Here is a 25,837-nt window from a genome sequence, read left to right as displayed (position 1 = left end):
GCGTCAGGAAATATCATATTACCAAAGCGGTAGTAGATACTTGCAACCAACTTATGTGGATGGAAAATCAACAGTAAGTAAACCTAACCCCCGTAGAGTTTAGGATGAACTAAGTTCGCTTTGCAGAAAAAGGATGTTGCAGTTTTGGACAAACAGAGCCTATTCAAATCCAAACGCCTGTTGCTTTGGTTTTATGAGTGCTACCGATTCTTGTCTTCAAAATTACATCAAAATCTTGTCTGTACCACTGATAGAACCAGAGCGGCAACCGTTTAAAGTGGTGTTGGGGATATTGAATTTACAACCGTCACTTTCAAGCCAGTGTGTGCAGAGCTGAAGGGGAACAAGTCTGTATCAGAGAAGATCTGTGATTTTTCCTCTTTCCCCCTCTCCCAGGGAAGGGCAACATGGACGTTTAAACATTTTTAACCACTCCCCCCTTCCACTGCAGTGCAGAGCTGCATTGACAAAAAACTGAAAATTTATGATTTCTGGAACACAAAAGGCTAAATAATTTACTGGTTCTTAAGGCAAAAAGTAGTTGTCACTAAGGGGTAAAAATACAATTAAGTGCTCATTCACAGGAGCGTATATTGGCCGCCGTTTTCACGGCTGGCCGATAAACGCTACCATCTGAGCTGTCTCCCCACCCACCCCCCTCACTGGCTCTCTACCTCTCTCCTCCCCTCTGGCTGTTTGCAATGGGAGAGAGAGGGGCGGAGCTAATCTCTGTCCCGCGCCCTCCCATTGCAAACAGCTGGAGGGGAGGAAAGAGGCAGAGAGCCAGTGAGGGGGGGGGGGGGGGTAGCTCAGATTGTAGTGTATATCAGCCGGCCGTGAAAATGACAGTCGATATACGCTCGTGCAAATAAGCCCTTAGGCTGCAAAGTTCTGCACTAATTATATTTACATGAGACATAAATTCAGAAGTTAGATTACAAATAGTGACATTTCCTGGAGGGTTTTTGCTAATTTAATGTGACTGTTAGGGAGGTTACGCATGCCTGGGATAAGCGTGTTTGTATATATGTGTGTGCGTGTATATATATATATATATATATATACACACCTCTATATATTCTACAAGAGAAATAAAAAGAAAATGTAAGCGCAGACTGCACTCTGTTATGTTTCTGTAAACTGCAATATCTTTAGTTTATTAGCAGTCTCTAAGGGCAAACAGGGAAATCCCCCATAATGCTTTGTTCTGTTTATTGATCAATTCCACTTAGTAGGAATGATTTAATGAAAACTAAATATGTCATGAATTTCACTTTATTGGCAGGGATTAGGAATGGAGTTCCATCATATTTTATGGAAAGTAACCTCAATATGGAGATATCGTACTTTCTACAGCGCTCATATATAAATCAAATCAAATTGCTATGGCATTCTAGCTCACCAATTCCACACAATTTCAGTGTTTTTTTGCATATTTAAGATCCGTTCTATCTACATATGGAACAATATATATAATATGCAACTTTGGATAACCAGGTGGACTGCTAGAAAATGGTTCACGGTAGTTATTCAACAGTGAACAAAAACAGTGCAATAACAGGCCAGTTATTATTGCTGCATTGATACTAAGTATATGGATTGCATTATTGCTTACAGTGGTGCTTGAAAGTTTGTGAACCCTTCAGAATTTTCCATATTTCTATTTGACCAAAAAGTACCTCATTTTCACTCAAGTCTTAAATGTAGATAAAGAAAACCAAATCAAACAAATGAGTAAAAAATATTAGATTTAGTCCTTTATTTATGGAGGAAAAAAATTCAATATCACATGTCACTAGCGTGTGAAACTTTTCTTTCAGTATCTGGTGTGACCCCCTTGTGCAGAAATAAACTGAATTCAAACGTTTCCAGTAATTGTTGATCAGTCCTGCACTTTGGCTTGGAGGAATTTTAGCCCATTCCGCCATACAAAACATGGTCTCATTTGGCCACAAAACATTGTTCCGGCAGCCTTCTGGCTTGTCCAGGTGATCTTTAGCAAGTTGCAGCAGGACAGCAATGTTCACTTTGGAGAGCAGTGGCTTTTGCCTTACAATCTTGCCTTGCACACCGTTTTTGTTCAGTGTTATCCTGATGGGGAACTCATGAATGTTAACATTAGCTAATTTGAAAAAAAGTCTCTAATTTCTTAGAGTTTACCTTGGGCTCCTTTGTGACTTTGTGGACTATTACATGCCTTTCTCTTGGCATGATCTTTGTGTTCGACCACTCTTGGGGAGAACAATAATGGTTTTGAATTTCATTTGTTTTCTGGCACAAATTACGAGAGAAAATCATCTTACATTCTTGCGTCACATTTATCATGTGTTTTTAGACACTTTTGAACAGTTTTTTACAACTTCTCTGGAAAAAGGGCGTGGCCTAAATTGGGCCAAAAATTGCACCAAATTGTTGTGAATTGTGTCAAAAGTTTTGCGCAGTTTTAGGCGTACACTAAGCCAAATAATAGGTGGATTAATTTAGACTAGACAGTCCTAAAAGGCGACAGATTTATCATTCAGTGAAGAAACTGGCGCATTTTAACCCTTTCCAATCCCACTGTCTGACGTCTGAAGACATTCTTATTGAAAGCTGTGCAGCTCCGATGTCGGAAGATGTCCGGCAGGGTATTCTTACTGTATATTACTGGCTGCTCTGTTGTTGGGGACCTCTCCAGCATGTCCCATACCGCAGTACTGGCTCTAGCCAGCAGATGGCACCATTGTATAATGACAGAAAGAGAAAGCCCCCTAGGAAACCCAGAATCCAAAATTGGATTGCAAAAGGCTACGACTGTCTAGTCTAAGCTTGAAATGTCCAACTTTTAGGTGGTATTAGTAAATAAGCTCCAATCTGTCTGGATTCTTGGAGTCCAAACTTTATAGCAATGGTTTTGTAACCTTTTCCAGCCTGATGAGCATCAACAACTCTTCTCCTGAAGTCCTCAGAAATCTCGCACTATGATACACTTCCACAAATGTGTTGTGAAGATCAGGCTTAGATAGACCAATGTTGTTTAAATGAAACTGGTGGCCTACTCACACCTGATTGTCATCCCTTTGATTGAAAGTACCTGACTTTAATTTCACCTTCACCTTCATTATCTGCTAATCCTAAAGGATTACATACTTTTGCAACTCACAGATTTGTGATTTTCGACCATTTTCCTCATTAATAATTTTGACTCATTTCTGTGATTAGGCTCTCTTTTTCTACTTTTAGGACTTTTATGAAAATCTGATGTAATTTTAGGTAAAATATAAGCGGAAATATGGAAAATTCTGAAGGGTTCACAAACTTTCAACCACCACTGTCCATACAATAAGTATGGTTTCTCCCATAAGCTGTAATAGCGCAGACAAGACTGTTTTGAGCTACACAAAATATTCCCACGTTAGGTTCTATATCAAAAACTTTTTCATGCCAAAAATTCATATTCCGATTTTTATAATTCTTGTAACAGTTTCTTGTAACTCTTCTACAGAGGTATAATTGCATTGTAATGATGTTCTATCTAATGACACAATTGACCATATCTGCAGATGTCAAATCTGCACTAAACACTGAATTCTTAAACGACTTTGTTTTTCACATTGCCTTTTCTATGAGGTTCATTAAACAAATGCACGCTGCACAGCATGATCTCTTTTAGAAATATTTACCTCATTAGATACCCTTGTCCCATTGTAGATAGGCCCTAGAACAGTAATATACATCAGCAAAACCAAAGGTAGTGTCACAATGCTGCAGCCTGATCTAGAAGTGCAATGCTTTATAATGCATATAGTGTGCGAATACCACATTTTTCCAATGTACACTTCCTTCTGGAATCCCTCCAGTGATGGGCAAAGAGGTCAAATTCCTGCAGTTGTTTTCTGAATAATGTACAATTAAAGTCATAGTGTATTTAAAAAAACAGCCCGCTTCTCATGGCCAATTTGGGTTTCTATTGTGTCAACTCAAAGTGAGTAACAAAGCCCCAATTAAATGGGAAGCAATAATTGGGCATTGAAGAACATCTGGGAGAGAACCATTCATAACCTGTAACTTGATGATTGCAAGGTCATGTATTTTCAGAAACTGTTTCTAAAAACCTAAGAGTATCTTTACATGGGACAGCTGTTGGGCGCAGGAGTGCCCAATATTCATCCAGTGAGTGGAGGTAGAGGACATCGAAGATCTCTTCCAGCTGTCCGCCTCCATTCACTATGAACAGGCAGCCGCTCAGAAATCAGTGACTGCCTGTATATACTAAGAGAGAACATGGTCACTAGTTGTTTCATTTCAGTGAGCTGTAACAAAGCGACTAACGAGTAATGAGCAACTTCTCTCTCAGTATCCTGTCAGGTCCCATGGTTATAGGGGACAACAATCGCTTGTTGGTGTGTGTCAAAATACCCATGGGTTTCTTTCACATAGTGTTAAAGCTCTCCTCTAATCTTCCTGGCAGGGGTTTACATTTGAATACCCAAAAACGATATTCAAATCTCACAGTGGAACTATTCATTTCAATGATGTACAATTTGGTCATTGTTTGACCTGGTTGCCGTTTATTAAGTCATTTTCTGGAGGACAAATCGTGTAGTCGACTACTCTATCGTGTCCTCCAAGAGAGATGTGACTCGTGTTGTTTTTTTATTGGTGGGTATATTTTATTCATGCTTTTATCTTTCCTCATTCCTCCTTGATCTCCTCTTGATTGATTTATAATAAGGAATAGTTTACAATGGGATTTACTGTTCAGCATTAGGATAAGTAACGGTAAAGTATAAACAATATGTTGTTTTCCTTTCCACTCAGTCCTTGACTTACATCCAGACTCGTACGTCCTGCTGACGTTCAGCCATAACCTTGGAAAGCTACGTGTTAATAAGAATTGTAGCGATTGTGCAGGACATTAAACCAGCGTTTCTCCCTCGTATCACAAGGATTTGATTCCCACATCTGTCTTAAAATTATTCATAAATGGATGAGCTGAAATTTTGAGAGCAATGTAGGAACACGCGTTCTTCTGCTCAGTCCTTCATGTCAATGGAACATGAAAATGTGTCATTGTTATATTTCACATTCTTTGGCTCCTGATTCATGAAATAGCTGAGCATTACTGGCCCTGTATGAACGTTGTGCTCTGTAAAGCAGCATCCATTACACGGATGAGTGCAATGTATATTTTGTTACTCGTAAATACTGAAAAACGGAAAAACTCAAACATTTGTTAAATTTACACTTTCGTAGCATAGAATTACATATATAGCGATCCTATACTGGACTATGATTTAAATAATTCCTTCTATGATCAGAAGCAATAATAGAGTAGTGGAATGGCATCAATCATAAGACTGCTTGTCTCTCAATAAATGTTTATTTCAGGATTTTATAAGTAGCTACCACTTAATATAATCTTACTAGCAGGTGCTGACTGGCAAATTTTAGTCTGGGGGGGGGCAAGCACCTAGAACTGGTCCATGAGCAGTAGCCTATCCACAACCTCCGCTTCCGTAACATAAATACAGCACATAAATTACATCAAAACTAACTGAAGTACAAAAATACAGCACCAGAACCAAGCTCATAACATAAATTCAATATCACAACCCAGCTCAGTATATAAGTGCAGCCCCAGAAACAAACAGTACAGTAAGCAATTGCAAAGTCATCTTAACCACTGACCTATAATTTTGTTCCATGTGAAAATACAACTCCCAATATAACTCTAACTAAGGGAAGGGTATACTAGGAGTTATATTTTTGCAAGCAAAAATGTTACTGCTTATCACTCTGGTCATCGAACAGAGAGGGAGAATAAACACTTATATTGAAGGTACTCACAGGTCTTCTATGATTGGCAGCCTTTTTCTTTTCTTCTTCATCTGCCATGACCACTTCTCCTAGTCAGAACTTGTCTATGCAGAGTTTGGCTTCCTGATGTCTTATGCTCCTTGTTTTTGCAGAACATCTTCACACTGTGCCTTTGAAAAAAAAAGAATATACTGCTAGTTGCCCATTAATATAAGTATGCCCCATGCTGTCAGTCTGAATAACCAGTGCCTCCAAAATTGTGACCCTCAATAAGATGCGCCCCTGACTGTGCTCCTGAATGAAAGTATGTCTCACAATGTCCCTCTGCAATAAACATGCCCCATATTGTTTAACGAACACTTACCTGTCAACGCACCTACACAGTCGCTCAAAAGAATAAGGGTGCATTCGAACATAGCAGATTTGGTGCAAATTTTCCACAATGGAAAAATCTGCACCAAAATCTGCAGTTTGGTATTTTGATGCAGATCAGCAGCACATTTCATCCAGATTATGCAGATTTTGGTATAGGTTTTTGCCCTTCATAGAACCCACACCAAATCTACTATGCGTGACTGCACCCTAAAGCCGGCTTCACACAGTCGATAAAATCGATCAAGATTTGTGTGTTGCGAGATGCACAAATCTCGCACAAATAAAAACCCCATTGTTTTGATTGGGGTCAAACACATGAGCGATGTTTTCCCGCATAGCACTGCGATGTGATGCTATGTGGGAAACAAATCTTGGCATATCCTATCTTGTGCATGCTCTCGCATCGCACCACCCATTGTTTTCAATGAGGCCGGCTGCAGCATCGCACCACGTGCTAGGTGCACATGCTGTGATGTGAGGTTTCCTCTATTGAAAACAACGGGAGAAACTCCACTATCCCTTCATCCCCGAAGTGATACGAGGCTGTTTTGACATGAAAACACCTTGCATCCGTTGGGAATTCACATGGTGTGGAGCACAATATGGGGGCGGGATTCCCATTTCGCACTCACCCGTGTGAAGTTAGCCTCAGGGTATGTTCACACTTAGCGGAATTGTTGTGGATTTTCCACTATAGAAAATCCACACCAATTTCAGATCAAGAACCGCATCAACATCCTCACCACAGCACAGGTGTGGATTTTTGTGCAGATCCCTTTCAATTGAAAGTGTAACATCTGCTGTGTATCTGCAGCAAAAGCTACATCAAATCTGTACCAAATTTGTGGATTTTGGTGAAGACCCACACGAAAATCTAGAGCTCCAATTATGCTGCAGACTTTGGTGTGGATTTGCACAAAAATCCGCTATGTGAGAACATATCCTCAAAAGCAGAGTCACTAAGGATCCAAAACATGTTTTGCCCCCACAAGGCATTAATAGCTCTTCTGTGGACCTCACAAAGTAACTATGCCCCTACCCACACACAAATTGGGTCAGGGGAAGCATGTTTTTCTGGGGCTTAGGGGCACCTGCATGTTCCTTCCATTACAGTAAAACCTGCCTTACTATCACTGATGCAGCATGTTAATGGTTTGCACGAACCAGAACTCCTTCCCTCCTGTTTCTGGCCCGGCACTGCAGCGCAAGTAGAGAAAAGGAGACAGGAGGAGAGAAGGAGTGCTGGTTTGCAGGCAAGGCTGACATTTTCATATCAGTGATAGGCAAGTTTTACTGTAATGGATGGAACATCTGGGTGGCCCTAGGCCCTCTAAACACTTGCTCCACCCGGCAGCCCCAAGCAGCCTTCCTGTCTCCTGGCCTGGTCCGCCACTGCTTACTAGTGGATTGTTAACTGCTTGTGTATTTTGATGTTAACCTTGAGGAAGTACATCTATTAAAGGGAACATCTCATCAACCAGAAACATCATAAGTTATGGTGCTTATCATTTCAATGGCAGAGAGTCCAGGGATCTGTGTCTCATACTCACCCGGTCCCCCATCTCTGTGGTGTCCCTTGGTGGAGCCAGCGAGCACACAGCAACTTGAATCATTTTGGAAGGCTGTGCATGCGCAATTCCCATTAAAGATGAATGGGAATACACGCACACAGCCTTCTGAAAAGAGTCATGCTACTTTGCACCCGCCGACTTCTCAAGGTGACACTGCAGGCAAGAGGGACCGGGTGATATGAGACACAGCTCCCTGGTGTTCCCGTCACCTAAACTATAAGCACCCCATATATTAGTAAACCCTTGAAGTTTGCAGCAGCCTGCTTGCTGGAAATGGACTTGCAGGTACAGCCTGTAAGAAACAGTCTGCCTTTTGTAACAAGTCTGCAAAGCTCCTGTACTGCTTAAAGCAACCCTCTGGTTTTGGGACAAAATCTTGTCCTGGGACCCAAGAAGGCAGTCATGCTATTTGCTGTTGACCTTCTGTGCTGATGTCCCTCCAATCCATTGGTTCTGGGTCCTGTTTTCAGCCATCCAAGATGGCCAACACAGTCTTCGGATTACCTAATCCGCACAGTGCATTAGTCTTGGTAGACTACTAATGCACTGCACCTGCTCTCTGATTTGCTAGCACTGCTCACGTGAGCACCACTGGCCATTCAGAGATTAGTGCACAGTGTGCATTAGACAGCTACAAAATATGGCAGCTGCCATCGTGGATGGCTGAAAATGAGATCCCAAGCCAATGGACCAGAGGAACATCGTCAGAGATGAACAGCAGCAGGTAATATACTCCTATACCTTTAAGGGGAGTGTGATCAGAAAATGACCTGTTATTTAAAGGGAATCTGTCACCACCATCGCACCCTCAAAACTAATTTCACTAACCTGCAGGAGGTGTAAAATCAATCAGGTCTAATGCTCTCTATTTTCCTAATGGGCCCATGTACCTCCACAGTTATGTTCCAAAGTTATCTCGTACTGTATGCAAATCAGTAGAGAAGAGTAAATTCACTGCATATTTACATGATCCCATTGACTTTGATTGGCAATTTTGGACCAAAATAGAACATGTTCTTCCTGTGATTACTGACCTCGTGCATCTTTCTGCTTTTGGTGATTACTCATTCCTTCATTTCTGCTTGTTCTCTCCATTCAATGAGGAGATGCGGAGTCTCAGTCTACGGTAGCACCCCCATCAGCCAAATGCACAAGGCAGCTAAGGGAAGAAGTGTCAGCATGTGTATAATACTGTCAGACCTCTCCGACAGGGTCACTGAAAATGAAAATAAGTAAATAGAAATTATAGTGCAGCTACTCTAGGGCACAAAGTAACAAAGGTGTATCTCCCAAATCACGATACTACAGAATTTGAGGCATAAGAGCAACAAGCCCATGTATTTACCTCAGTATTGGATGCAATGACAGGTATGCTCTAAGGAGGGTATTTACTGTAAATTCAGGTTCTTGAGACAAAGCATTAAGGGGTTTTCCACTCAAATGTTATTGATGACCTATCCTAAGGATAGGTGATTAAAAGTTGGCAGGCTGGGATCTGCTGCTCGGGACTTTGGCCAATCAGCTGTTTAAACACCCACTGTCAGCTCCGCAATACGCAAAATTCTGAGCTGAAGCAATTACTTCTGACCCTGTATAGTGGCCAGCCCTCGTAATTGCAGCCTGGAGTCTCATTAAAATCATTGACAGCTGCACCTGTCCTTACAAGTGCCGTCTACTACACAGGGGTTGGAGCCAACTGCCTCCACTCCAACCCCTGTTTATCATGGCGATGACAGCAGGTGCCCGATCAACTGATTGGCCGAGGTTCTGCTGTCACCTGCCCTCACAGGTCTGCTCTCACAACTCTAGTGGCAGCCTCGTATCTCCATGACAGCTGCTGAAGGCAGGGGAGGGGAGTTGCCATCAGCGGGCGCCTCTGCTGAAGCTGCGGATAGCGCGTGACGGGCTGTTCCACAGCCTTGAGCACCGCAACATGAGGGGGTTGGCCACTGCTCCCAGTCTTACCAGTGACAGGCCCCCAGCCAATCACACGCCCCCAGCCAATCAGAAGCTGGGGGCGTTTCTAAGTTTTCAGACAACCGTATTATGTCACAACATAATACAACCGTACCATTTTTGGATGCATTCAAGTAATAATGCTTTGAATATGAAGACTGGGACCTACTAATAATTTGCATTGATGTACAGAATTGTCCTTCATTACCTTTCCTCTTGGTTGAACATATCCAGAGATGAGTGTTGTGAGATGGCCAGGTCTGAAAAGAAATAATTTTGTAATACTTTGTCAAGAGATATCTATGCTATGTATTTATGTTTGTGGCCACCCACTAGTTGTGATGTAGGGTTTGGCCAGTCAAGGGTTTTTCTTATAGCATGTCGTGAGAATTTATTGAATTAGTGCTGTGAAAAATTGGTGTCCTCAACGAAATCTGGAAAAAAGTAAGGGTGGGCACATCTATAGTGTTGATTCGATGTTTCAACAACACCTGCATGGGTGAAAAAGGACAGGGCATCTTTGGCCTCTTTTCTGCAGTGCCAATTCTAATTTGAACATAGCCTTATTCAAGTGGGCATTCGGGCCTGGCAAGTTAGGAATCAGCGAGGGTCCCTGCAGTCAGATTACCATTCGAAAATATGCTTTAATAGGCAGTGCAAAAAGGTGCTGAAAACAGTTGCTTCTGCACTGGAGCATTCTACACAATCTGGAATTACACGGTCCCCAATTTATTTGAATAGTCGCCTTTATAGTTGAGCGAACATGCTCGTACGAGCATTAGCATACTCGATGGTGCTCGTTACTCGAGCGAGTAAGTACCACGCCAAGTTCAGCCCCTCACCGCATTACCACTACTTTCTGCTATGATGTGCCAGCGCGCGCACATCCACAGCAGTATGTGACTTGCTGAGAGAGAGGGCGAGGAGAGAGGGGTGGAGAGAGGGGGGGGGGGGGGAGAGAGAAAAAAAACTTAGCACTCAGCAGGTCCAATATAAATATGCTCGAGTCCCCCATTGGGGTTCGTTACTCGAATACAGCTCTCGAATATTACGAAAAGCCCGACTCGAATAACGAGCACCCGAGCATTTTGGTACTCTAGTCGCCTTGAAAAACCACATACTCTTTCACGAGCTGGAGCTAGATAGGACAACGAAACGTTAGAAATTGCAAGTGAATTTTGTTTCCTATGAATGTCCCTTGGAAATAAGTGACTGTTGAGAACTATGCTGTGAGCATGACAAGCTGTGCTTCAAGGCTTGCTGGCACCTGTATGCTTTTAGCACAAGACTGTGTGTGGTTCCTATTTCCAGACTCAATAGTGAAGCGAGATTTCAGCATTCTAGCAGATGCATTTTGCATAGTTGTCAAATAGACCAAGTAATTGCTGGTTTTCCGGCTGCTTGCTTGCAATGGCTCAAATAGAATTTCTCACTCGGGTACTCCCAGGTTGTGTTTTTGCCACATGTTTGATTAGACTGAAGCTTCCTCTGATGACTGAGCACCTACATTGGTAGCAGCAGCACTCCGTTCTCTAGGTCCTGAAAGGTTTACTATATAATTATATAGGATGTACTTAGATGTAATTATGGCTATATGTACTACTTTTCACATTAGAGCTTAGGGAATACATATTGCTGGGGGTACAAAAGCAGTAAGTGCATGGTAATTTAAGGTCCTGCTAAGTGCAGTCTATTATCTAGAGGAATAATAGGGGATTTGCAGACACAGGAGGGGTATATGCATGGTAATTAAATTTTTGGAAACCCTTGAGGTCATCCTCAAGACTCAACTGAGCTTCAGTCTACACACATGCAATTCTGATGTGGGATTTAGAGACGGCATGGGTACTTTGCCCATCGATTCTTCAAACAGAAGGAGATTGAAAATGAAGGAAAATGTCACCACTGTATATTCAATCCGAAACAGTTCTATTTTTCTTGTATGTAAAATGTATCCACTCATTCCAATCCCCAGTGAAGCTTCCAATCTAATTTTCTTATCCATATATTTTTACACTATGAGATAGAAGTAGAGTAACTACAGTTAAAATAAGTCAACTAAAAATAAATTCCAAGTGAAAGAAACTCCAAATCGCCTTTTTTCACTGAGTCCTTTACTTTAGAAAAAAATGGGAAAAAACTATGCATACTTGGTATTGCCATATTTGTAATGACTTGTACAATCTAATGAACCCATTATATCCTTTGCATGGTAAATATCTTAAAAAGAAATAAAGTAGTAACAAAATTGGCGTTATTCCATATCCAAAACAACATTCTAAAAAGTGAATAAAAGGTTTATGCATAAGACAGTAGAACCAATGAAAAGTACAAGTTGTCCTGCAGAACACAGTCCCTCTCATAGTTCCGTGGATGGAAAATGTTATGGGTCTTTGAATGCAGCAACAGAAAACTAACTTATGCTCAAAAGTATTGTGTTTTTATTGTATGGAAGTAGAAAAACTTTAAAAAAGTATAATTTTTGTATCTTCAGAACTGTAATGACTCACTGAATAAAGTTTTGTAATTGTCTTACTGCATTCCGTCAACAAAAAAAAATACGTTCTACAATATGTCCTCAAATGGTGCTATTAAAAAATACAACTTATTCCGCCAAAATAAGCCCTATATGGCTATGTCAATGGAAAAATAAAAAAAACTATGGCTTTTGAAAAGCAAAGATGAGAAAATTAAAGTCACCCCTTCAGTAATTGCCAAAGTGGATCATATCCTTAATGGGTGAAAAGACTGAGCATGTGAACCTTGTTTATTTTTGCAGCTAGTCCAGCATTCAGCTGATCGTTGCAGTCCCCAAATTTAGTATTACATGGCAGTCATTCTCACATGGACAGGCCAGGTCTGCCACCGCAAGGCCATGGATTCCCTAATAGAGTGTGTGGAATAAATCATACACTGGTGAATGATAAGAGACCAATTTGAGGAGTTCATTTAGCGTGCATTAGACCTTTTATGACTATAGATAGTTCATACTGCAATTAGTAGGCTTACAACAGAACTACATGTGTTCCATAGGAGAAATAGGACATTTTACCTAATAATTACGGCCTTGTTACCTTTTAAGCTGAAGTATTTAATAGTATATAGTGTTTTCTGGAAAAAGAAATATACTTTAGTTGTGTTTCCCAGCTAAACTTTACATGGCTATCAGATTTTTTCTAAATCTTTCTGAAAACCTACTGCTTTTACAGGAGAATTAGGGTTTCAAAGTACCAACTTCATGGCCATTATTCTGAAATGGTGGTAAATTATACTGCAGTTCTTCTGATAGGGTGCATTATGTTCTTCTGATAAGGTGCATTATGGCTAGTCCAAGAGTCCACTGCAAATGGATTGTGGAGTAGTGATCTTAAAAGGAAAAAAGAAGTAAAACTGTATACAGAAAAATGTAGATTACAGTTCAGCCGCTTACCTCCAGAAATAAAAAACTTTTTTTGAAGTGATATAGTAAAGGCAGAAATATGCGTGTAGAAAGAACTGTGCACTAACCATGCTTGGCCCACTAAGAAAAAAAGATCATCATCATTTTTTGGTTAACATAATTATGAAATCATTTGTATATTTGTATACAGTCTTCCATCGCTTTGGTGAGATCACTTTTATAGAAACATACTGTATTATTAGGGTGCAGTCAGATAAGTGTCTCTTTTTTTGTTACATGTCCGATTTTTACATGCACTAAAAAATTGCACCTGCAAAAGATTCAACATATGAGTGCGAATGCACTCGATCACGCAATTTGTTTCTATATGCGATGAGCTTTTTTTTCTTTTTCCTTGCACCTATACATGCATGAAAAAAATTGCTCGTCTGACTGCACCCTTAAAGCGGTTGTCTGGGATAATTAGTGGGGGTCCACTGCCTGAATCCCCGCTAATCAGCTGATTACCACATTGCTGTCACTATGGAAAGCATAGGTAGTACATTGCACTGACTATAGCGCATCAGCCTGGGTTGGTATTGCAAGCGCAGCTGCCATTGAATCATCAACAGAAAAAAAACCAAACACATGCCTGACCACCCCTTTAATTAAGACCTTATCCAGAAACCCTAAAGTTAGTTGAGTATAGGAAATTTACAGAAAGTTTTCTGCTTTAGACAAACATTATTCATGTTCTCCAATGTAGTACAGTGGTTCTACTTTACTCATTCACCTCTCTCATACCTATCTAGCAGGAAGAGAGAGCTGCTGCAAAGAGTAGCCCTCACTCTAGAAGAATTGCTTTTCCAGTTGCAGTAGAGGAAATAAGCTCCCATGGCTCAATTTTTACCCACCAATAACAGTTGACTGACCACTACATTGTGGGGGTAACTTTAACATACTTTTGCCGAAAATAATACTGCCAGGGCAGCAAGCCTGTTATCTGTGCAGGGTTATCCTCTATTGCACAATGAGGACTCCAACTTATATGCTACTGATATATGATTGATGGAAATCTGTAACTGGGAACCCCACTGATTAGCAGAATAAAGGGGCAGCAGTGGGCCCTTCACTGGAGTACATAGAACACAATACAAATACTATTATGGCTGTATCTGGTACTGCAGCTTAGCCTGTTCCCTTAAACATTGCTGTTTCAATCAGAAGAGGATATATCCCCACAGGGTGGAGGATAACTCTACAATCTATGGTGTCCGACCCATGGGACTTCCACTGATCCCAAGAACAGTGCTCCGATATGTCCTAAAGTGAGCAGAAAAAGATCTTTCAGCAGCACACAGGAATCCAAAAAGTTCTTCACATCTTACGATGTAACTTTATTATCTCCTACAAAAACAATGTTTCAACCACCAAACGTGGTCACTATGTCCCAAAGTGAGGGAAGCAGTGGCCGCACATGGGCACCGCAAGACTGCTGTGCACTTGAACTTGGTTATTTTCTTCCACTTCACTATTTTGTGCTTGCATCTCTTTGGTGACTTGAGATGTTTATAATACCTCATGCATGACTGTATTGTGACTGTGCATGATATTGCAGGACCTTTAGTTGTACTATATAATTCTGTTTTCCTGACCAAGCTTTTTATTAGTGCCAATGAAAACAGTTCTTCTTAGAGAAAAAACAGCATTCACTGAGTTGTTTTTTAAATTTAATTTTCTTTTGTAAAAATTACTTTTAAAAAAATCTCCATAAACTGTCATTATCATGTATGGCCCATTTAAAGGGGTTGTCCCGCGGCAGCAAGTGGGTCTATACACTTCTGTATGGCCATATTAATGCACTTTGTAATGTACATTGTGCATTAAATATGAGCCATAGAGAAGTTATAAAAAGTTTTATACTTACCTGCTCCGTTGCTAGCGTCCTCGTTCCCATGGAGCCGACTAATTTTCGCCCTCCGATGGCCAAATTAGCCGCGCTTGCGCAGTCCGGGTCTTCTTCTTTTCTGAATGGGGCTCCGTGTAGCTCCGCCCCGTCACGTGCCGATTCCAGCCAATCAGGAGGCTGGAATCGGCAATGGACCGCACAGAAGCCCTGCGGTCCATGGAGACAGAGGATCCCGGCGGCCATCTTCAGCAGGTGAGTATGAAGACGCCGGACCGCCGGGATTCAGGTAAGCGCTGTGCGGGTTGTTTTTTTAACCCCTGCATCGGTGTTGTCTCGCGCCGAACGGGAGGGGGGGGGGGTTAAAAAAAAAAAAAACGTTTCGGCGCGGGACAACCCCTTTAAGTCCATTAAAACTGGATGATGAGATCCAAATACAGTTGTGTGCATAACACCTAAGTTGCATTCTACACTTTAAATAATCTCTGAGCTTCATCTAATGGCCAAGTGATATTCCAGATAAAATTGTTGTTACACTATTTTCATTTTAAGATATATATATCGAAAACCATATGTTCAAAATACGTCTATAAAACAGGCAGTAATGTGTTCTCCTACTGAAAGAGTTATCAGATATTTTATGATAGAAATTGACACTTCAAGTACGTTCTGTTCGGGAACAAATTGACAGCACATATGTACTTGTACTTAAATAAACATTCTGCTGTCAGTTAACACATTATATAATACGAAAGGCAGTATAGTGTTCAGCTATTCGGTATAGGTAAATCGGCATCTCATGAGATGAGATAGGAGAATATGGCTGTTAGGTATAGCAGACATGTCTGCTGCTCTGCCCTGTCTGTTATCTGAGTTGGTGTTTACTTTGCTCCAGCATCTCTGGAGTTAACAGTTCCTCACTCCTCCACCCAGCTGGAGGCTGTTTGCCAATCATTCCGCTATATAGCTCCCTCATACCTGGTCTTCAGTGCTTCAGAGTTGTTGTACATACATGATGACTCCTGGCTGCTGCTCCTGCAGTATCTCTGTAGCAACTGATCCCCCCAGTCTGATGTAGCTGTTAGCTACTGGTTCTTCATCCAGAACCTCTGTTACCTTCTCACGTCCTCTGTTCCTGTTCTTGCTTGGTGGTAGGGTCTTGACAGGGTATTCAGCATCCAGGTTCCATCTTGTCGTCGTCCTTGTCAGGACGATTGCTCCGCTCTCTGTTAGGCAGGGACTTACTTATTCCACACCAGCCTAGGGCTAGCTTAGTCCTAGTTTCCATCTTGTACCAAGCTACTTGTTGAGAAGTGAGCATGTGTTCTCTAGGTCAGCTGTCAGTCCAGCTGGGTGGATTCTGCCTGCTCAGAGGGATGACACAGTGGGTCCACACCCGCATACGTAACAATGCCAACCAGTACATTTATCAACAGTTTCGTTCTGAACCACCTGTATACTATATAATGTGTACATAGATGGCATTTATGTTTGTGTGGGTATATACCATATATAAATATATAAATATTCTGAATATATATATGTATGTGTGTGTGTATGTATGTGTATATATATATATATATGTTTATATATATAATATATATTTTTTATGTATATATGATATTTATTTATTTTTGTCAGAATAATTTCATTGTGGTGGTTTTTCGGAAAAGTGGTGAACATTAGCTAAAGCTTTCATTGTTTAAGCTTTCATTGTAATTAGCATAGCAATCAATACGGTTTAAGGACTCCAAAACATGTGTAGAATCAAAACTCTTTAAGATTAACAACCTAGGAATGGATGTGAAATACAACTGAGCAACATATTCTTACATCTGATGCTTTAAAAATGGTTATTGTTAGGCTCTATTCACACCTGCACTATGGCTTCTGTTCATACGAAAACCAGTAAACTGTATGATAGATTCGAATGGCACTCAAAGGACTACAGTTAACTTCATGACAGAAACCATAATGCTGTACGATAGATTCAAATGGCACTCAATTAACTATTGTCATAAAAATATAATAATGCAAACATCAACGGAGCCTTAGGATACTTTCACACATGTACACAACCTTACTCTCCGAAATACATTCTTGGATGATGATTTTGAACCTTGAGTACATAATGAAAATAAGGGAAAGCCTGTCCCAAATTCTTATTTTCAGAAATCTGATCCTAACAATGGCTCTAAATGAACAATTTATGGCAACAGGTATGTCCATATGTTCTAAGACATCATACAGCTCCTCAGATATATGGAACCTCAACATGGCACCCATAAAAGTCTATAGTCATATACTGCCTCCATCTTTCCTTACCTGTCCATGGTTGGTGCCGTGTTCTGACCTCCAGTCTACCTCTCACCACTGCTCAAAGGGCGCATTCGGGCACATGACCGCAGTCTTAAGGGGCCGGAGCGCATTCTGCAAATCTGTTCCTCTTCGATTGCCAACAACCTCTACCTGCATCAAGCACCTTTGCCCTAAGAAAGATGTCTAAGCTTTTGACCTTGTGTATCCAGCTACAGGTGCTTACTCTTTGTTCTGACTTCCTGGCTCTGGCTATACTCAGACTTCTCTGCATTCTCCCTTATTTGCATAGAATTACGTGAAGCATGAAAATTCTACAAAAGCATTGCCGAAAGGTTTTTTGGTAATGAAACCAGACAATGACCCAAAGCACACAATCGGACCACATTTTATTAGTAATTCATGTTAAAATTCTGTTAATTGCAAAGGCTGCACTTACTTTTTCTAGCAACCTTCTATATAACAAGGAAGAGAAAAAGTATGAAGCTTTGTGTCTATGGCAGTCATGACTCTAGTACTGATGGTGCACATGACTGTCTCTGTGCATGCTTCTGGGATGGATACAATGGCCATCTAAAAAAAATCTAAAGTTCCCATTTTTCATGGCTCTATCAGTGGGCGTTACAATGGAATGTAAGTTTGAATGAATAATTATCCTAATTACGCTAAAATGTGTAGTCTATAGCTCTCACAATGAACAAGGACACAGTAGGTGCACTTGGTATTAAATTTCCATTCACAATGTTTGGAGGCCGATATATTCTTCTCTGCAGTTGTATGTGTGTACTTGTACTCTTCCTACTATTCGGCATTGTCACCTGCTTTCACTTACATCGATCTCCTGTAATAGCTGCTATCATTTCATGTAACTATTGCCCATTGATTTTGCCTTTTGCCTATTCTTGTCCCTGTGTTTATTTCACATTGACCTGTGCAGAGTTTCTTAAGCTGCGGCTTCTAACACACATATTCTTCTTCTGATAAGTTATTTAGGTGTGACAAGTTCTTTACAATATTGAACATTGCCAAGAAGTACAAATGTAGCCGTGCCGAGACTTTCAGTTGTAAGAAATACCATAATGTTTTATCTGTAGTTTTTACATAGAAGTGCCAGTAAACCTTTTGTATTATTCTAAAACCTAATATCACTGCTAGCGGCCATATTTACCTATACATTAATACAAAGATATACAAAGCTAGGTACAAACGCCACTTCCCAGGAGAATGCAGAGGTGGATTGCTGTAGGGAGGACTTAATATGTGGTGTCATTAATAGGCTGTAAGACTAAATGGTGCACTGCAGGTATCAGTAGGACTGGCACCCCTTGCATGCCTTATCTATGTGCAAGTATAATACTAAGCAGTCACTCACTCCCAGTCTGTGGTAGGTGTGTGAGTGATTGTTCCTCGGTGTCTTGTACAATGCTCCTCCACATAGCAATCTGCCTCTGCATTCTGCTGGAAAGTGGTGTTTGTACCTGCCCTTGTTTATCTTTGTATTAGTAAATTCCGTGTTTCCCCAAAAATAAGACCTTCCCCTTAAACTAAGCCCTACCCTGATTTTCAGGGGGAACTTGAAATATAAGCCCTACCCCCAAAATAAGCCCTAGCTACACTACATGAAAAAAAAAAAAACTTACCTAGCAGGTGCTGTCCGAGTCTCTCCCGCTGGTCTTCGCAGTTTCAGCAGGCTTCCTTGCAGTTCTCAGCACCAACAAACGATTGTCTGCTGTTAACGGGGCTTGTTAACCCTGCCTCCAGCAAGTGATTGCTCTGACTCGAAATCAGCTGCTCAACTGCAGCTCATTTCAGAAGATACTGTTCTCCATCTCCACTTTAAAGTCTTTGTGATCTTGGCGCTTCCTTCACCAGACATCCAGCAGCCTCTAGTGAGTGCAAGACCGCTGATCAGGTGATGTGGATGTGACCAGCAGCGCTGCGGTCACTAGAAGCCGCCTAATGCCCTGTGAAAAAAGTGCTGGGAGCATGAAGACCTTGGAGGTGAAAGGAGACACAAGGAGGTGAGTGAGGAGACTTATAAGACCATGTATGCTCCTCTGGGAAATATATGCAAATAGGGAAGATGGAACAATATCTCTGCAGCGCCACCTATTGGAAGGCAGCATTCCTGCAAATCATTGTCAGACCCTTTATACAGGTCTTTATAACAATGATTTAGTTTATAGTACTCTAGGCAAGTGACAGGTTCCCTTTAAGTAAAGAAAACACAAACTGAAATTTGCATCTAGCATCTATTTTATTTTGTATATTCAAGCGAAGAAAAAAAGAAGCGTTCTACCCTAAAGCTGTGTAATAGCGTCACAGCAGCTGTACCCCCACATGTTGCCTTCCCCTGCAGTGAGAAATGTCAGTTTTAAGTATCACAGTATTGTGCAGATACTGGTACAGCACAGCCTGGTGGTGAAGTACATCCCGGATGATGATCTCCTAATATCTTCCACATTGCTATTACCACGGCTCTGAAGAATAAAGTTCTTGCTCTTCTGTAGATGTATTAATTATCAGTAAAATGTGCTTTTACATGGAAAAAATCAATTTTCAAGATTCCTTTAAGCACAAGTAGCTCTCCTGTGACTGTATGACTGAAAATAGTTACTTAAGGCAAAAGGTAAAGTGGTGATGTACATTAATCCAGTGATTTAGCCTCTAAAAGCTTCTCCAGGGCAGCCTACAAAAAGTTGTTAACTTTGTACTTTTAATGCATGACTGTATTGAAGAAAGATGAACATAATCTCTTCAGAGTGTTCGATTCTGGTCAGGTTCAATGTGCATTCACCTGCTGACACTGCATTAGTTCCTAATTAACACATACAGATGTATTCTTTGGAGCTGAATCCCTTGTACGTTGTGTTTTTTTTGCACAGATATATATATAGAAATGAGCTATAAATAATGGTAAAGAAATAAGGGGAAAATAATAGTTTTTGTAAGTCGAGCTACATCTGTTAAATGGAAAATTCTTACAAGGATTGTCTGGCTTAGAAAGCCCATTTTCAAATACCCTATTAAGGAGGCAATAAATGGGGTTGAGCATTCTGATGGTTACCATTGGGAAGAGTTTTAAACCCTGCTGAAAGATCCTTTACTACAAAGTTCAGCTCCTATAAGGCAGTGAGGGCTCAAGTACTTGACTGTATTTATGGTTTGTTATTTCCTGAGCTGTAATTGGGCGGCCAAAGGAAAGTACGAGGCCATCGTTTTACTGCGGGGAGCCTTCACTTTATTATAGAGGCATTCAGAAGATTTTCCCGAAAAGTAACATTGCTTCTGTATGATAATATCTCTGCTGCTCAGGCTCCTGTCTTGTGTCAATGAGCCCTTAGGGTGCTTTCACATAGGCAGAATTATTCTGCATCCCCACCCAAATCTGTGTCTGCTTGCTGGTTTTGATGCAAAATTGGATGAGCAATTTTTTTACAGTGTGTCCTGACTTAATGCTTAAAAAAACATGCGTAGTCACTGCGTTTTTTTTACCCCTCCCATAGACTTGAATAGGGTAATTTTGCTCCGTAATATGCACCAAAATAACACATATTGCTATTTTTTTTTCACGTGTAAAACAAATCCAGGACAGAATACACTAATGCAAAACAATGGTGTTCTATGCAGTCCATATTACCAGAAGCCTACTGCATACTGATGAAGGGCAAACATCCCGTAACAGCTGGCTGTGTATCGATTCCTGATTCCTATGCCCAATCATTGTTTTACAGACTTATTAAAGAGTCGTACATTGATTTGAAGAAATGCTTCCATCCAATAGGTGGTGCTGCAGAGGTATTGTCCCATCTTTCTTATTTGCATAAGTTACCCAGAGGAGCGTGCATGGCCGTATAACTCTCCTCACTCACCTCTCAGGTGTCTTCTCACACCCCTTCTGGGTGCTCTCCTTGGGGAGAGACGATGCCATCCCCCGACCCACTCACATCCTAGGTGTCTCCACTCACTTTTAAGGAGAGATGATACCCCTCTTGACCCACACATACAAAAATTATGATTGTAAAACAGACCAAAATCCCAACTGTGTGACTAACCCCTTAGAGTTATATTCCCTACATTGTTTAGTGTCTTATACAGCCTACACTGACTCAGCAGAGCAAGCTATGTGCAGCATATACTCCTTGTCGCACTGTGCCATACATGGATGACACGGCACGAGGTAGTACCTGCCCAGTGCTGTACATATTCGGCAGTGGGTGTTGGCTTTAATACACAGCCGGCATCCAAGGGGTTGTCCTACAAAAAATATTGTTTATAGTTGAATATAGTCCATAATTATAAACATTTTTTGTATTTACACTTGTTAAAAATAGTTTCTTCTCCCAGATATTCCAGGACTCCTCCTACAATAGCGCCACCTACAGCTTCTATTCTATTTGTAGTATTTTTACTTGCAGTTATGCTGTCTCATCTCTTGACACTTGCTCAGAATCATTTTTGAGAAGCAGAGAAGATGCAATAACTTCAGATGTAGCCACTCAGCACACCAGGAATCCCTTCACCTACCAAGCAGAGCCAAGCCTGAAGCAGTACTATGTGGGTGTGACCAAGGCTGAGCGTGTAGTACCATATTCAAGACTGAATCTATGTGATCATGTACAAGACGGAGCATGGGTATCTACCTTGGAATAATTACTGAGGTGGACACAGAATAGAAACAGCAGGTGGCACTATTCTAACATTAGTCTTGGAATATCTGGGGATATAAATATCTTTTTTTTAATAAGTGTAAATAAGAAAAATGTTTCTAATGATGGGCTGGATTTAAAGAGGTTATCCAGTTGTAAATTATTGATGCCCTATCCTTAAAACAGGCCATTAATAGTAGATCGTGAGGGTCTGCCACCCAGAAACACTGCTGCTCAGCTGTTCAGCAGGCCAGTGCACCCATGCACTGAGCTAATTTTATACAGAAAGCAGACAGCTCAGTTCCCACTGAAGTGGTCAAGCTTGGTGTTAGAGGCAAAGTTCTCATTCACTTCAGTAGGAACTTTGCCTGTAATACCAAGCCTGGCCACTGCAGTGGAAACAGAGCTCTCTGCTTCCTACGGAAATCAGCTCAGTGCACAAGCACAGAGAACAGCTGACCAGCAGCGGTCCTGGGTGGGTCTGTAAAGGGACCCTCTGGTCCTTAACAAACAAAGATGACTAAACCACTCTGACTACCTGTTGCACATTGTGCTTTAGTATACATTATTAATACAAGACACTACACCTGCTTTGATTAGCCACTGCTGCCCACATGAGCAACATTGGCCATTCAGAGCAGCATGTAGTATCTTAGACTGATGATGCATACTAAAGCACAGTGGGCATCAGGTAGTCAGAGTGGTTCAGCTATCTTGATTTGTCCAGAACTGGAAGGTCGGTTAAAAGGGGTTGTCCACCAGGCTGATCGCAACATGTCCCTTTGTTGTAATTGGTGGAAGAAGCTGACAGCCCGAAATGAAGCATTACACAGTTTCCCTTAAATGTAATGGTCCACCCATGTGTAACAGATGGCAGGTCCTCTAGATATAAAGAAAGTCAGTCTCCATAGCTGCCCTCTGCTTTTTTTAAGAGAGTGACCCAAATGGTGGACCCAGTTCCATAAGCTTACATGGCATTGTTAAAGAGGTTTTCTGAATAAAGAAAACATTGGTGGCATGGGGGGGATGAATAGTTTAAAAAAACAGTACACGCCTCTCCACTGCCGTGGAGCTCCTTCGCCGCCACTCCGCTCTTCTATTTACTTTGGGCTACAGCGGTCATGTGGATGTTTACCCACATAACCGCTGCAGCCAGTTGAAGAACCTGCCAAGCCCACATGACAGGTTTACGGGATGTCACGGGGTCTTCTGCCGTGGAAACATCCCCTGTCAAATGCTGTGGTGCTGAAACGGAGGTCAGATGAGTATATTGATTTTATATACTTTTGAGCGCATGAGGCCCAAAACTCTATAAAACAAGAAGTTTGAAAACCCCTTAAAGGTATTTGAGAAGAGACCGTCCTCCTAAATAGACATCATGCAGGTTATCTTTGTCTTTTGTTTTACCTTTTCTTTTTAATAGATCAGTAATTCTTGGGGTGCAGATACTTTTTCGTGACGGTATAACATATGCGTAGAGAGCAGGAGGGAGAATATGCTGAATATTGGTTGTAAGATCCAGAGCATCGGCACGCAGGAAACGTCTGAAAATAACACCCTCTCGGTTAAGCTGGTTCTAATATAATGTAATACGTTCCATGAAATGCTATAGAAGGGCTGTGTGAGGATCGTATATAAGGATTGATATCAAAAGTACTTTGTCGAGGATTTTACAGATTGCTGAGGTTACCGAACGGCTTAAAAATGTAAACTAAACCTGCAGTGGAGGCATTTTTCAGACAGATTTGATTTTACGTGTGGAATTTCGAGCAGAGATTGATGAAAAATAAAGCTCATTGTTGTGGCTGTAAAGAACAGACCAAATACAATCCGATGCATGGTCTGTATTAAATCGCAGCATAGGCTGAGGACGGCAAGGGTTAAAGCGTGTCATTCTGAAAGTATTCTTTGAAGAGATTTTGCATAGAAGCTGCAGAAATTTCATCCCGTGAAAGCAACCAAGTGTGCCATATTTCAAGGGCATTTTTCACTAGTAATGAGCAGTCACAAAATGTGATTTAATAAATGCTATTTCAACCTTAAGTACCTCGGATATCTAATATTCTGCGAGTAGCGCTCATGCTGGCCCCATATCGAAACTCTGCAACTGCTAATGAGATCTTTTTAAGCAATGACATGCTTTGCAAATTGTAACAAAGAAGAGTTTACAGAAATTGACGTGGCCAATTACGGAACAAGGTTAATGATCATATTCCTAAGTGAAATAGTTTAATGTTTCTGATATCTACTGATTATATCAAATTATAAGGGAGCAGAAGAACGCCTGTCATCATCTCCGCCATTACAATGATGCCTGGCCTCTGTGTACTTGTATGGCTGTTGTCTCTGCTGGTTTAGCTTCTGAATCATGTTCATTTTTGGAGATGACTTTTCATCACTCATCTGGCTATATTTTATACATGTGAATTCGATGCTTCTCATAGCCCGCAGACAGGAATTTTTATAACAACACTCTGCTGTACCATAATCTTATTCATTCCTGCTAAATCGAGGTAATCAATTTGTCATACTTTAACTATGGAAATCCCACTACTTCTAGTAACTTGGGAACATGTTGTGTGACAAAGTATCCCTTCTCTATATCTATAAATAAGGCTTAAAGGGCATCTCCACATTGTCTGAATTTAATTTAAATCAGTCACGCCCCGAGTTTGTTTGTGTGTGTGTATGCAGGGGGTGGACAAAAATGTGGAAACACTGTATGAATTGCATGCCTTAAATTACATAAATTACATGGGATTATAAATCATTTTTCAATAAGACATATAGAGACCGATTTTAAGTGGAGCTAATATGAAACAGATGCTGCCAAGTAGAAGTGAACATCTGCCTGAGCAACAAGGTACCGTTGGTCAGGGGTTTGAGACACTCAGCTGCTATTAGCGGCTGGCTCTCAAAACCACCCAGAGCAGGGCAAGAGGTGAAGTAAACATAGAATTATGGAATGGTAGAGTTGGAAGGGACCTCCAGGATCATCGGGTCCAACTCCTTGCTCAGTGCAGGATTCACTAAATCATCCCAGACAGACATCTGTCCAGCCTTTGTTGGACCACTTCCATTGAAGGAGAACTCACCACCTCCCGTGGTAACCTGTTCCACTCATTGATCACCCTCACCGTCAGAAAGTTTTTTCTAATATCTAATTTGTTTCTCCTCCCTTTCAGTTTCATGCCATTGCTTCTAGTCTTTCCTTGTGCAAATGAGAATAGTGGTAATCCCTCTGCACTATGACAGCCCTTCAGATATTTGTAGACCACTATAAGTCTCCTCTCAGCCTTCTTTTTTGCAAGCTATACATTCCCAGATCCTTGAACCGTTCCTCATAGGACATGATTTGCAGACCGCTCACCAGCTTGGTAGCTCTTCTCTGAACGTGCTCCAGTTTGTCTATTTCTTTTTTAAAGTGGGGTGACCAGAACTGGACACAGCATTCCAGATGAGGTCTGACTAAGGAAGAGTAGAGGGGGATAATTACCTCATGTGATCTAGACTCTATGCTTCTCTTAATACATCCCAGAATTGTGTTTGCCTTTTTGGCTGTTGCATCACATTGTTGACTCATGATCAGTCTGTGATCTATTAGTATACCCAAGTCTTTTTCACATGTGCTGCTGCTTAGCTCAATTCCTTCCATTCTGTATGTGCTTTTTTCAAACACAAATTTAGCAGGAAAGCGCTCAGCCAAGCAGGGGTCAAAAGGGCAGCTCAGTGCTGATGATTAAAATCTCATGCATTTTGTATAGGATGTTTTTATATTTTTGTTCACACCCTGTTTTTGCCCCATAGGAATGGAATGGCAGTGTTTATGTCTCTACATTCATTCTATGGAATAGGTGGAAATTGCTGCATAGAGTGGTGGTCGCGC

The 25,837-nt window shown here is 41.1% G+C and overlaps 1 protein-coding gene across 1 annotated transcript in view; it reads left to right on the top strand.

Annotated features, from left to right (window-relative positions):
• Nucleotides 1-25,837, top strand: part of FBXL17 (F-box and leucine rich repeat protein 17) — a 623,040-nt gene that overhangs the window by 574,831 nt on the left and 22,372 nt on the right. The window lies entirely within an intron of this gene.

Source organism: Eleutherodactylus coqui, chromosome 5 (genome assembly GCF_035609145.1).
Source record: "Eleutherodactylus coqui strain aEleCoq1 chromosome 5, aEleCoq1.hap1, whole genome shotgun sequence".
Lineage (NCBI taxonomy): Eukaryota > Metazoa > Chordata > Amphibia > Anura > Eleutherodactylidae > Eleutherodactylus > Eleutherodactylus coqui.
Note: the sequence above shows the minus strand (reverse complement) of the source record. Positions and strands in the feature narration are given on the sequence as shown.